Here is an 11,772-nt window from a genome sequence, read left to right as displayed (position 1 = left end):
TTTCTTGCTTATACCAAATCTGGTAGCAAAAAGGAGAAACTTGGGCATTTCCTTAGGCGAGGCTTTCTACAATTAATTCTCAGAGACAGCACAGATGTCTCCCGCTTGTGAGAAGCCATCAAAAGTTTCTTTTTGATGTGATATGCTCTCCCAAAGTGGGGAAGCAGAAGTATTGCTTAGATAACAGATCTGCAGTCTCAGCAAATCCTGCTGGTGATGGGAATGCTGTGCTCTGTATTCAGTGAGTCTTTCTGCCTGTCTGCTGCTGTGGTCCAGGGTGGCCTTCTGCCCAGTGATTCCTCATTTAGCTGGCAATCTTTTCCAGATAACTTCAGTTTGCCTCTTTGACAGCAGTGGCAATTTCTTTCCTAATGTGGTGTCATTTTGTGGACATTTATGAAGGGCTTACTATGCACCAGGCCCTGTACTAGGAGTTGGGATATAATGACGATCTAGTAGGGGAAGCAGGGTCATAAAGAGAGGATTATAACTTGTCCAGAGTCTGTGTGAATGGATGCTGCTTTGGTGCTCTGCCCAGATCCCCTTCCCTGGCCCAGTGTACCCACCCCCGCTGTGTGGGTTGGCTGCCAAAGGCCCATAGGTACCACTCTCCTGAGAGTTGCCTTCAGCTGATGAGGGTTGCTTCTCCTGATCAGTTAGACCCACCTGGGTAGCCCACAGACAAAGACTAACTGCTCTGGAAAAACAAAAGTCCAGCCCCTTGGCATCAAGATGGGGAGAGGACACCTCTGTGATGTTAATTGTGTTCCAGAGGGCTCCACTTCTCACCCAACCATCTTGAATCAGGACAGGGCTGGACTGTACCTGAGACCGCAGTTCCATGTGTCTCTTCTCCATTATCCTGCTTCAGACCTTTACAGGTTTTCTGAAGAGCACTTCTGCAATAAGCCACAGGCTTCAGACTCTGTTTCTAGGCAACCTAACCTGTGACAGGGTTATGAAGATGATATTTTATAGGAATCTTCATGAAATGTTATACCTTTCTTTGCCTTTTTAAGCAAAGAATCTGAGTGTATAATTTTTCAGGAGAAAATATTTGCAAATCACATATGTGATGGGGGTTAATATCCAAAATATATAAAGAAGTCATAGAACTCAATAACAACAACAAAAAAAACCCAATATGACTAAAATATGGGCAGAGGATCTGAATAGACATTTTTCCAAAGAAGACATACAGATGGCCACATGAAAAGATGCTCAACATCACTAATCATCAGGGAAATGCAAATTAAAAGCACAATGAAACAAAACTTCACACCTGTTGAAATGGCTCTTATCACAAAGACAAGCAATAAGAGGTGTTGGCGAGGATGTGGGGAAAAGGGAATCCTTGCACACTATTGGTGGGAATGTGCAGCCGCTATGGAAAACAGTGTGGAGCTTCCTTAGAAACACTGAAAATAGAACTACCATAGGATCCAGCAAGCCACCTCCAGGTATTTATCTGAAGAAGCAAAAACACTAATTTGGAAAGATACCCACACCCCTCTGTTCACTGCAGCATTATTTGCAGTAGCCAAGATATGGAAACAACCTATGTGTCCGTTGATGGATGTATATGAATGAAATCTTGCCATTTGCAACCTAGAATGCATTATGCTAAGTGAAATGAGTCAGACAGAGAAAGGCAAATACAGTATTGTCTCACTTTTGTGTAGGATTTAAAAAAAACAAAAGAACCAAGTTCATAGTATAGAGAACAGATTGGTCATTACCAGAGGTGGGCGGAGGGGAGGGGTGCATGGTGGGCAAAATGGGTGAAGAGGGCCAAAAGGTACAACTTCCACTTATAAAATAAATGTCATGGGGATGTAATGTATGGCATGGTGACTCAAATTATATTGTATATTTGAAAGTTGCTAAGAGAATGTCTTAAAAGCACTCATCACAGGGAAAAAATTATTTTGTAACCATATGGGGACAGACTTATTGTGGTGGTCATTTTGCAATATATACAAATATTGAATCATTATGTTGTACACCTGAAATTCATATGTTATATGTTAAATTATACCTCAATAAAATATATATAATTTTACATATTTTGGAATGACTTCCCCTTCTGTTTCCTCCTCAGTAAAATCAGGACATTGAATGAGATGCTCTTTCTGCCAACACTTATGTGTCTTTGACTTTTGTAACCATAAGCATCACTTTGGGGATGGAGTAGAAAGAGACAGACATGGGTTCAAATTCTGGCTGCACATCTAACAGCTGAGGGTCCTTGCAAGCTGCTTGGCCTTGCTGAGCTGTAGTTCCTTCATCTGCTAAGTGGGAAATGATATCTATCTCAGCACTGTTGTGAGGATTAATGAAATAATCTATACTGAAGCACATCGTGCAGTACCTAGCAATAAATCATACCGTTATTATTACTAATATTTTACTTCTATATTAAAATAGGGACACATAAACAGGCTTATAAGACAGCCTGCCCTATACTACATGGTCCCAGACTGCTATGCTCTCTGAGTTGTTGGATTTGTTTGTTTTTTCTTCTGCCTTCGGGCTGTCAACTATCTTGAACAATTTTTTCCTGCATTTGAATTTTCTGATTAATCTGCTATAGATTGGAGAAACCCTCTAACTAGACTTATTAGAAATGACTAGGTTGAGTGTTATTATTATTATTTTATGAAATTTCTTGTCTTGTGTGACTCGTCTTATGGTACGTTGTAGATGGGCAGCTTTCAACTAGATTGTGGCCTCTTAGAGCTCGAGGATAATATCTTAATCGTCAATCGGTCTCTAACACCTAGTATAGTGCCAGTAGATAGTAGGGATACAATAAATGCTGGTTGTAATACAATCTTAATAAGGATTGAAAATAAAATGTAAGTAAAGAGGCTCAAAGTGAGGGCCTAAACCTCTATTACAAAGTCAAGTCCATAAGTTTTTGATCTGCATGGTTGAGACTTGGGTAAAAGATTTTGAGATTGAAAAAGGTTTTATTACATAAGTGGACACTGAAAGGGGAAAGGAGAGGGTGAATTTTATCTTCCAATTAATGTTAATACAAGGACTAAAATTCCGAATGTTAAAATTCTGCTTTTCTTTTCCACAATCCCCATGATGGGCAGAGGGTCTTAATACTGTGGGTTTTGCAAACAATAGAGAAACCCAAGGGAAAAGCCACATGGTATTTGTCCCCTGTAGCTCCTAATCACCCTCCTGTCACTCTCCTTTGATGTCTTCCTTGTCTGTTTCCCTAAATGACACAGACCCTCCCGGCCTGTTTTTGGGCAGAGTTTTTCTTGCTCTTGGAGAGTCGGACAGGAGCCAGAGGAGAGAGCTAGGATGCTTAATCATCTGTCTTTAGTGCTCAGGCCACCAGGCAGGGATGGGAGGAGAGACAGCCCCTCTGAGATCAAATTCTACAAAGTGCTGCAGTGGTACATTTTGTTCACACAACAATTAAACTGGTTAAACACTGCCTGACCCCGGGACTGCTGGCTGGGAGCCTGGGTTTTGTCTTCTCATCTGTCTAACAGGAGCCTACAATGCAGGAGTCCTTCTGGGCTGCCTTAGGCCTAGTAAGGAAGTGTATTTCTTCCTTATCTTAAAGATCCAGCAGCTTCTGTGCAAAACTCGTCTGGCCAAAGCTCAGTGGAAATTGGGACATCTCCTCTCAGAATCATGACCACACAGATTCCCCATATCCAATGGTCCTCAACCTGGTGGCCCAACAGAATTACCCAGAGACCTTTTAAATGCTCTCTGGTGCCCAGGCTATGCCCCAGACCAGTTGCCTCAGGATCTCTGGGGAAAGGGCACAGGCTCAATGCAGCCAAGCTTGGAAATGAATTGCCTTGGGTGAAGACAACTGCAGAGAAAGTTAAAAGATTTCAAACAGTCAAGCTCAGAGGAGAGGAAAGAGTGTGACCTAAAGATCTGTGAAGGCCCCAGTGATGTAGTAGGAGAAACTTCTACATCGTATCAGATTCATGGGGCTTGGGCTCTGGTGCTGCCGCCTACTACCTCTAAATCTTGGGAAACTATTCTGGGCTTCCATTTTCTCATCTGTAAAATGGGTTTTGTGTGGTAGATAATATATAGGAAATACCTGTACATAACAGGTATTCAAAAAGTAGTAGTTATTAGAATCACAGATTTAGAAAACAAAGTTATGGTTACAAAGGGGAAAGGTGGGGCGGGGGGTATAAATTAGGAGTTTGGGATTAACATATACACACTACTATACATAAAATAGATAATCAACAAGGATCTACTGTATAGCACAGGGAACTCTACTCAATATTCTGTAATAACTTATATGGGAAAAGAATCTGAAAAAGAATGGCTATGTATATCTGTATAACTGAATCACTTTGCTGTACAGCTGAAACTAACACAACATTGTAAACCAACTATGCTCCAAGATACGATAAAAATTGAATTAAAAAATAAAAGGAGACAATAAGAGGATATATATTTTTTTAAAAGTAGTAGTTATTATAAACACAAGCAGTGCTTCCTTAGTCAGATTGAGACCCCTTTTCTTGATTGTCTTTTCTCCACTTGCAAGCCTTTCCCCATTTAAGTTGAGAAGGAGGATTAAAAAAATTTTTTTTAACAAAATTTATTTATTTATTATTTTGTTTTTGGCTGTGTTGGGTCTTTGTGGCCGCACGTGGGCTTTCTCTAGTTGGGGAGAGCGGGGGTTACTCTTCGTCGTGGTGCATGGGCTTCTCATTGCGGTGGCTTCTCTTGTTGCAGAGCACAGGCTCTAGGCTTGTGGGCTTCAATAGTGTGGCACGTGCGCTCAATAGTTGTGGCTCACGGGCCCTAGAGCACAGGCTCAGTAGTTGTGGCGCATGGACTTTGTTGCTCCGTGGCATGTGAGATCTTCCTGGAGCAGGGCTCAAATCCATGTCCTCTGCATTGGCAGGTGGATTCTTAACCCCTGCACCACCAGGGAAGTCCTAGAAGAAATTTAAGCTGTTAAATTTGCTACTCTAAATGACTTCTTTTTTGCTAGATATGTTCATAGGCAGTTATGCTTTCATGGAATGATAGGTAATTACTTTTCATAGTTCATTTAAATGGCAGAAAATTAAGCCTGTGTGGAGGCTACAGAAATTGTGGTAGAACTTTTTCTTGCTGTTGTCATACTGGTTATACCCTCTTGTAGTCAATCACATACCCACCAAAGATACGTTCAAAGCGTTCCACTCAAAAGGTGTGAAGTTAATATAAATACTGCCTGCTAAGTTTGCTGTGAAACCTTTAACCAAAATTAGTTTAACTCAGGGTGTCTTCTGGATTTGTTTTTTAATTCTGAGGATTGTGTTTCAACAGCTGAGAGGTATATTTCCTAATTTTGAAATACTAAATGGAATTGCACAGTTGTAACGTCCTCAGATGTATACACAGTCCCATGAAGTTTTCAGAGGACACTTTTGTGTAAATTAAGATGCTTAGAATTAAGCATGGTCTGTGGTTATGCACAAAAGTTGGTACTCATCTAAACTTGGTGGCATAAGTAACATTAATTAAAAGCTTATTATGTGACTGGAACACTGCTAAGTATTTTACATGCATTATTTCATTTAATTCTTTCAGCAACCCCTGTGAAATAATACTATAATAATAATATAATACTGTAACATTCCTGATTTTACAGCTAAAGACATTGAGACCAAGAAAGCTGATTTATTCAAGATCAAGTGGAGAACTGGGATACAAACCCATACCCATCTGATGCTAAAGATGACGCTTAAAAAAAAAAGCTTTATTGAGATATGATTAACTTACCATACAATCCAGCCACTTAAAATGCACAATTCAATGGCTCTTACCAGAGTTGTGTAATACCCATTACAATCAATTTTAGAACATTCTCATCACTCCAAAAAGAAACAAAAAAAATGTATGTCATATTCATACAGTAGAACATTATTAGGAAAAAAAAGTTCTGATATAAAAGACTTTTTTCTTTTGATGCTTCTGCTTTTGGTGTCATAGCTAAGAAACCATTGTCTGACTATAGTTAACAGTACTGTATTATACCCGTGACAGTTGCTAAAAGAGTAGATTTTATTTTATTTTATTATTTTTTTAAATAAATTTATTTATTTCTTTATTGGCTGTATTGGGTCTTCACTGCTGCACATGGGCTTTCTCTAGTTGCGGCGAGCGAGGGCTGTTCATTGTGGTGCAGGAGGCTCCTCATTGCTGTGGCTTCTCTTGTGGAGCACGGGCTCTAGGTGCGTGGGCTCCAGTATTTGCGGCACACGGGCTCAATAGTTGTGGCTCACGGGCTTTAGAGCACAGGCTCAGTAGCTGTGGCCCACGGGCTTAGCTGCTCCGCGGCATGTGGGATCTTCCTGGGGCAGGGATCGAACCCGTGTCCCCTGCACTGGCAGGCAGATCCTTAACCACTGTGCCACCTAGGAAGTCCAAGAGTAGATTTTAAATGTTCACCACACACATGCAAAAAAAGAAAGGTAAGTAATGTGAAGTGATGGAGATCTTAACCTTATTGTGGTAATCATTTTGCAGTTTATACGTGTATCAAATCACCTGTACACCTCAAACTTACATATGTTATATATCAATTATATCTCAACAAAGTTGAAAAGAGAGAAACCATAACCAAGGAGATTTGTGCTTTTGTTTTCTCCTAAGATTTTTTTTCTTTTTTTAAATTTATTTTTTATTGAATAGTTTTAGTTCTTATATTAGGTCTTTAAAGCTTTTACTCTTAGCCACTATGCTTTGTGTGTGAATAGACACAAATATATCCACAACCCATGGAGGAGGGGGTAGAGAGCGTGAGGCACCTGAATAATTGGAATATAAAGTTATCTCTTGATTTTAATGATCTGCGTTTGTCCCATGCCACTATGCTTATAATTAAGAATTAAATCACTTGGTCATGCTCTGAGTGTATTTTTAAATCTTGTTTACAAAAAGCACCATACATTCCCATTTCCCTGACCCTAGGTCCTCATCCCTCCCAGAATGCTCTATTGGTAATCTTCCAAGTAGAACAAGCTCCTCTCCCATAAAACTCATTGCCCTTTATTGAACTCAGTTGCATGTTAATTTATTATGCTATAAGATAGAGACTATGCCTTTCCTTTTCACCACAGTGGCTTCGGTGCCTAGCATAGTGCCTGGTGCCTGTTAGGGGCTCCACAGATCCCTGTGGAAAGGAAGACTGCATGGGCTCCTCATCTCTAAACACTTCCGCTGGACCAAACCAGTTTTACAGTCTGCTGCCAGGTTAATATTCCAAACACTGCTCTGATCATTTCACCCCCTGGCTCAAAAACCTGCCAGGACTCTCCATTGCCTTCTGAGAAGCCTAGCTCCTTAGCCTGATATTCAAGCAAGGGCTGTCTCTGGTTCTCCCAGTCTTCCCTTCACCTGACCTTTCAGTACTCCAAGGCATCTTTGGAGCTAGTCAGACCTAGGGCGAAATCCTGTCACTGCCACATGTTAACTGCTTGACCAGAGACACAAGTTGCTTAAACCCTAGAAGCCTTAGTTTTCTCACCTGTGAAATGGGTGTGCTGATACTCATTTTACAGAGGTAGCTGCAGTGGGTTACAAATAATACACTTAAGCATCTGGAATATTGCAGCGACTTGATGTGTGAGAGTGGTCATTTGCTCCTGTCATAGGGTTACCAGATTTAGTAAATAAAAATACAGGATACCCAGTTAAATCAGAATTTCAGATAAATGACCCAAAATTTCTAGTATTAAGTGTATCCTAAATATTCAAATTTAACTGGGCATTCTGTATCTTATCTGTCAACCCCTGATGTGTGGCTCATCAACCACACTCCAGTCTGCAAACACAGGTATACTTTGTCTCTGCTTGAAAGCCCTCCACTCTACTTTGCCAAAATCTGCCACCCGTTTGAAGGACTGGCTCGAACACCTCCTCTCTCCAGAGGTCTTCTCTGGCACCCTCAGAGAGTTATGCTTTCTTCTTCCTCTCCACTCCCAAAGTGCAAAGAGCACACTGATCATGTGTCACTTACACATTCCTTCCACTCTGGACATGTATGTCCTGTGCCTTATTCCCCCTGGAGCCTGGAAGCTTCCTGAACCCACAGACCTGACCTGGTATGCCACCTCATGCTTTGCACTCAAGAGGTGCCCCATAGCTATTTGTTAAATGAAGAAATGAGACTCGTCCTAAATCAGAGCTACTTTCTGTTTTCATTTTCAGAGTAGATTTCCCCTTTTAAATTCTGGAATCTGGGCATCACTGGCATATGGGGCTTTTAAGAGACAACTGAAACCTTCCAATTTAGGATAAAGGGGAGAAATGTAAATCTTTTTCTCCTCTGGACAAGGAAAAGAGAGTTTATGGAAAAAGGAAAAAAAAAAAAGCATTGGCAAACCACTAGTTACAAACTAAAATAATTACAGCGTTAAATGAAAACGTCTCCATGTGAACAAAGTTCTCTTTTCTTGCATGCACAGGCAGACAGATGTATTCCAGCATCTGTTTGAGTAGGTTTGTACTGAAAAGCGAAAAAATGAAATCTCCGGGGCACTATTTGCCAAGGGATTTGCTCCCCTTCTTTGTCTATTCTGACTAATCCCAGAGTGGCTGAGAGCTGCCCATTTTGTCTCTGGGTTCAGGCAGGAGGGAGAAATATTTTCCAAAATAGCCCGCGAGATGGCTGGGCTCCCTGAGACAGGATTTGGGGAAGGACAAAGGGTGTCTGGATTGGGGGCCTGTCATCTGGAAGGCATCTGTTCCTGCCATTTGCACATCTTACGGTAATCCTCTATCGACCGCTGCCTGGCGCTCCTGCCTGCCCACTTAGACTGTCCCTCCCTGCAGTGCCCTCTGATGTCAGGCCCCCTATTTTACTGCTCTCATTCAATGGCTTCTAATTGGATGCTCTGCCTGGCTAATGGCTTCTTCCCAACTGCAGAGCTGACATTTACTTACTTGATTTCCACCCCTCCCTGTGCTCTCTGGCCTCCTTTGTGAGCAGAGCTTAAATTAGGCAGGATTTCAGATCCAGCACCTTTTTATATTCCAGCTTGGGCCTCTTTTTTGGGAGGAGGGAGGTGGCTACGTTGAGAAGAGCCTTGGAAATAGACCCTGGGCGGATCAATCCTGACACCTGCAGATAAACCCAGCTTTGTGACTTATCTGTATCCCAGGACCCCAGCTGACTCCGGGCTACCTTCCTTTGTTTGCTCTTTAACCTGGACCCCGGCCTGCTAGTTTCAACTGGAACACGCTTACTTTTATTTCATCACCTAACACCAGACGACTGCCAAAAGAGCCACTGCTCGTTTTCATCATTGGAAAGGTTCCGGACTGATCATTAGACCCTCTCCTCGCTAGGCTCTCACATTCAGAGCTGCAATTTAGGGCTATGATGTTCTTAATGGCTATCTTAGTCGTCACAATCCCAACTCATCCCCTTCTCTGCCCTGTCCCTAGATGTGAGCATCTTTGGAGAGATGAGGAGAGTAATCCTGAAAGGATTTCACGTTTGAAACCTCTTCACCCTACCATCATCTTTGCATTTGTCTCTCACTCAGTCCTGTATCCCCAAACGATACAGAGAACGAAGAAGAGCCAGTGCCCCCAAACATTTGCTTAGAATGGATAGTCACAGATGGAGTTTAAAATTATTCTCAGATTATGGATTATGGAGTGTATTTATTTATAGGCATCACTCCATAGGACAAACAAACAAGGAAGCTTCCCTTTGGTCTGGGCCATTTGGCAGCACGGCTCCTGTCTCCAGCATCGCCCAAGCAGCTATCGTTCAGGCAAGCTGTTTGCTCGTGGTCTATAATCTGTCTCCAGGGATCAGTTTTACTTGATTCTTAATTATATTCTACTTTCCAACCCCTCCAGTCTCTTTACACACATGCGCGCGCGCACAGACGCATATACGCACAATTCCTCTTTAATTGGGCCGCAGCAATCTCTCTCAGGCGTTTCTAATGTGGCACACGGTTCCTTCTTGGCTGCTCTGATGGACAGCTGTCTCCCTGGGCCAATGCTTCATTAGTGGTGACAGCCCGCAGCCAATGGTCACCAGGCCACCCTACTCAGGGGCCAAAGTGCAGCTCGGGGGGAGTCTGGGAGACAAAGGGCAGAGGCAGTGGCGGTGAGATGGCCCCGGAACACATATATAAAGCAAGCTGGGGTGCAGTTCACTTTCTTACACGAGGTTATGAAGTTAGGAGCTGGGTTAATAAAAGAAACTCGGTTACCCAGGTGTTGCCTCTGCAACTGAGAGATTGATGTTCAAGCCTCAGGAAACATCCGGAAGAGCTGAGTCTGCACAGGCGGCTCATTCCCTGCAAAATCAATGTGGCCTGTGGACGAACGCCTCCTCCCTGTGCAATCCTCTCTTTCCCTTCTAGTATCCCCTCTCTTTCCTTTTCTCTTTCTTCGTGGAGAGAGGTCAGGGAATAAGAATATCTCCTATGTTCTAGACACTCATGACTGATATACTTGTTTAGACAAACATATAAAAATCAGTGTCATTTACGTACAATAAAATCCACAGTGTGATGGATTTTGACAAATGTACACACCCTGATAACCACCACGCCATCCAGTGTAATCTCATAATCCTCACATTTAACCCCCATGAGCTAGACTGGTGTTGTTGGCTCACTTTTATAGCTGCGGAAACCCAGGACCAGAAAGATTAATAACAAGTGCAATACTAATGGTAAACCCCAGGGGCCGGCATTGCTCTAAGTACTACTTTACACACATATTGCCTCTCCACAGACCCGTTGGTCCCATCTTACAGGTGAAGAAACTTGTCCAAAGTCTCACAGCTGAATAACTGGAGTGGGGTTTCTTTTTTTTTTTTTTTTAATAAATTTATTTATTTATTTATTGGCTGCGTTGGGTCTTCGTTGCTGCACATGGGCTTTCTCTAGTTGCTGCAAGCGGGGGCTACTCTTCATTGTGGTGCGCAGGCTCCTCATTGTAGTGGCTTCTCTTGTCATGGAGCACGGGCCCTAGGCACGTGGGCTTCAATAGTTGCGGCCCATAGGCTCAATAGTTGTGGCTCACGGGCTCTAGAGCACAGACTCAATAGTTGCGGTGCACGGGCTTAGTTGCTCCATGGCATGTGGAGTCTTCCCAGGGCAGGGCTCGAACCCATGTCCCCTGCATTGTCAGGTGGATTCTTTACCACTGCGCCACCTAGGAAGTCCTGGAGTGGGGTTTCTGGTGTTCAGTTGCCGTTCTTACCCCAACAATGCTTTCTCCTCAGAGAATAAAAAAAATGTTCCCCTAGGTAGATTTTCTTTTACTCCAGAGAGACAATCCCCCCAAAACAGACCTCAGGGTCATAGAATGGAGAAGCCACATGTACCACATCTTTGCAATTCCCCCCAATGGCTTTCTTTAAACTCTGGACAGTCTGCTCTAACCTCATGGAGGGAGGAGATGGGGCTTAAAACACAGCCTTCTTTGGTTACCCCTCAACACACTGCACTTTTCATCTAAGAAACTTTTGTGAGCCACCTCCTCAAGCAAAGTGATCCAAATTGACCCCAAAATTGGGGCGTGAACTGGTAGCATGTACCTAGCTTTGCCCTCAGTGCTGGGTGTTTTAAGGAAGCTGCTCTCCCTCTCTGAACGCTGATACCCACTCTGTGCACGAAAGGGCAAAGGTGTGGGGTGGCTATTTGGGACTCTAATATCAAAAATGCAACCCACGCTTCTACCTTTTGCTCACCTCCCCAGCACCCCAGAACAGGGAAACCGGCAATCGTTGGATTAGGGCTG

This window comes from Hippopotamus amphibius, chromosome 3 (assembly GCF_030028045.1).
Source record: "Hippopotamus amphibius kiboko isolate mHipAmp2 chromosome 3, mHipAmp2.hap2, whole genome shotgun sequence".
Taxonomy (NCBI): Eukaryota; Metazoa; Chordata; class Mammalia; order Artiodactyla; family Hippopotamidae; genus Hippopotamus; species Hippopotamus amphibius.
Note: the sequence above shows the minus strand (reverse complement) of the source record.